Source organism: Solanum tuberosum, unplaced genomic scaffold, assembly GCF_000226075.1.
Source record: "Solanum tuberosum cultivar DM 1-3 516 R44 unplaced genomic scaffold, SolTub_3.0 scf00124, whole genome shotgun sequence".
In the NCBI taxonomy this organism is placed as follows: domain Eukaryota; kingdom Viridiplantae; phylum Streptophyta; class Magnoliopsida; order Solanales; family Solanaceae; genus Solanum; species Solanum tuberosum.
In genome coordinates this window covers 185,601-188,782 of record NW_006239049.1, presented here as the reverse complement: position 1 = coordinate 188,782, position 3,182 = coordinate 185,601, and positions in this window count along the sequence as shown.

Here is a 3,182-nt window from a genome sequence, read left to right as displayed (position 1 = left end):
AAGTGGGGGGGGGGGGTGAGGTGGCTTGTGAACCAAATGTTCAAGTTCCAATTAAAGTAACCCTTTATTTTCATCAATGTTTGAGGAAGAGAGAGGGTAATTCCAAGTACCAAGATTTTTTAAGTGTGTTCAAGAATCTTTCGGTAAACGTCCCTCTAGTGGATGCTTTACTCGAGATGCTAGGATATGCTAAATTCATGAAGGAATCAGTGACAAAGAAAAGATGAATGGAATTTGAGATTATTGAAGTTTCACATAATTGTAGCACCAAAATGTCTAGCAATGTAATTATATAGGAATAGGATCGGGTAGCCTTTACTCTACCATGCACTATTGGGATGTATTAATTTGCGAAAGACCTTTGCAATTTGGGAGTGCACATTAATCAAATCCCCTTAGAAATCCTCAAGAAGCTAGGTATAGATGCTCAAAAGCTAACTACTATGTGATTATTGATGGCATATCGATCTATGAAGAGACCAATAGGGGTATTGTATGATATTTTGGTGAAGGTGTACAAGTTTATCTTTCTCACCGATTTTGTTGTGCTAGATTGTGACATTGATGTGGAAATCTCCATTATTCTTGGTAGGCCTTTCTTAGCTACCGGGAGAGCTCTAGTTTACATTGAAAGTTGGGAATTGAAGTTCTGGGTAAACAATAAAGACGTTAAGTTTAATGTGTGCAAGTCTATGAAGCATTCGAGTGATATGAATATTGTGGACATCATTGATAAGGTTGTAGCTAGTATCAGAGAGATATCTTGTACTGGTGAATCGTTGTCTGCGATTAAGCTTAATTATGATGAAGAAGAGATTCATGATTACAAAGAAGTTTTTATAGCTCTTATGGATTCATGTTCCTTCTCATCCAACAACAAAAAGCTAGTTATTGATTTAAAGAATTGGGAAAACTCTCCGGTCAAGCCATCTATTGAAGAGCCATCGAACTTAGAATTGAAAGTGTTGCCTTTGCATCTCCAGTATGTTTTCTTCGGGAGTAACAATCCCTTGCCGGTGATTGTTGCAAATGATTTGTCGAAAGGGAAAGTAGAGGCCTTGATTGGGGTGCTAAATAAGTTTATTAAAGCTTTGGGTTGGTCGATCGTTGGTATTGTTGGAATTCCTCCAAAAATTTGCACACATAAAATCAATCTAGCAAATGTTGCAAGCCAATATAGAGAATCAAAGGAGGTTGAACCCTCCTATGTAAGAAATGCTGAAGATATACAATCATGAAGCAATGTGTTCCCCATTGCGGATAGCAAGTGGGTTAGCCCGATACAATGTGTTCCTAATAAAGATGGTATGTCATTTGTACTGAATGCAAAGAATGAGTTGGTGGATACTCGAACCGTTGCCAGATGGAGAGTATGTATGGACTATCAGAGCCATAATTCATGGATCAAGAAAGACCATTTCTCAATGTCTTTCATGGACCAAATATTGGATCAGAGGATGGTATTGTTTCTTGGATAGGTATTCTAGGTACAACAAGATTTCCATTACTTTGGAGGATCAGGAGAAAACTATTTTTATATGTCCATATGGTACGTTTTCTTTTAAGAGAATGTTGTTTAGGTTATGGAATGCCCCAAAAACTTTCCAAAGTTGTATGCTATCAATTTTTGCGGACATGGTTGAAGAATCAATGGAGGTATTCATGGATGATTTCTTTGCAGTGGGTGACTCAATTGAAGATTGTTTGAGTCATTTGAGTAAAGTTTTGCTTTGTTGTGTTGAAAGAAATTTTGTCCTTAATTGGGAGAAGTGTCATATTATGGTGATAAAGGGGATTGTACTCGGGCACAAGATTTTGGGCAAGGGAATCAAAGTTGATCAAGCAAGTTATTAGAAAAAAAGTGTTTTTAATTCTGATGCGTCTTGCTTAAATTCATTCTCTTGTCTTAAAGAGAAACTCATCCACAACCCCAATCATTATCGCCCCAGATTGAAGTATTCCATTTTAATTGATGCATGATTCTAGTGGAGTAGCCCTTTGTGTAATTTTTTGCCAAAGAAAGAACAAAATTTTCCACCTTGTCTACTATGCTAGCAAGACGTTAAATGGATCTCAAAAGAACTACACCCTAACAGAGTAAGAGTTATTGGCTATTGTGTACAAATTTGAATAATTTATGGTCTATTAATTAGGTATTAAGGTGATTGTGCACACTGCTCATTCTGCCCTTAGGTACTTGATAAGGAAGATTGAAGCTAAATTGAGGTAGATTCGGTGGGTCCTACTCCAAGAGTTTGATTTTAAGGTCAAGGACTGTAAAGGCTATGAAATTCAGGTGGCGGACCATTTGTCGCGCCTTGAATCTAATGAAGTGTTGGTTGATGAAAAGGACATTAAAGTGTCCTTTTCAGATGAGTTAGTGATGGTGATTTCTCATGGTTCCATGCCATGGTATGCTGATTATGCCTATTATGTGTTGTGTGGGATCATTCCTGAGGGATTAAATAGGTATCAACGCAAGAGGTTTCTCTTCGATGTTAAAAAGTTCTTTTGGGATGAGCTCTATGTTTTTAGGGAATTTGGTGATCATATAATCTGGATATGTGTTCCAAAGTTGAGGTGAGAGAAATACTTGAAGCTTTCCATGCGTCGCCGATAGATGGGAACCATGGTGGGATTCAGACTACATCAAAGGTCCTACAAAGCGGCTATTATTGGCCAGCATTATATCAAGATGCGAATGTTCTTTCTAAGGTATTTTCCCAATATAAAAAACGAGGAAATATTTCTCATAGTAATGAATTTCCCCTTTCACCAATCCTTGAAGTTGAGTTTTTCGATGTGTGGGGGATTGATTTTATGGGACCTTTTGTGAGATCTTTTGGAAACAAACACATTCTTATGGTTGTTTATTATGTGGGTAGAAGCATTGGTTTTTCCCACAAATAATGGAAGGTCTGTAACTCAATTTCTCAAAAGAAATATCTTTACAAGGTTTGGTACTCCCCGTGTATCATCAGCGACGGTGGTTCCCACTTTTACAATCGACAATTTGAGTAATTATTGTCCAAGTACGAGGTAAAGCACAAGGTGGACACTCTTTATCATTTAAAAACTAGTGGGCAAATGGAAGTATCGAATCGTGAGATCAATAACATATTGACAAAGATGGTTAATGCCAATCACACTGATTGGTCAAAGAGCCTTGAAGATGCTCTATG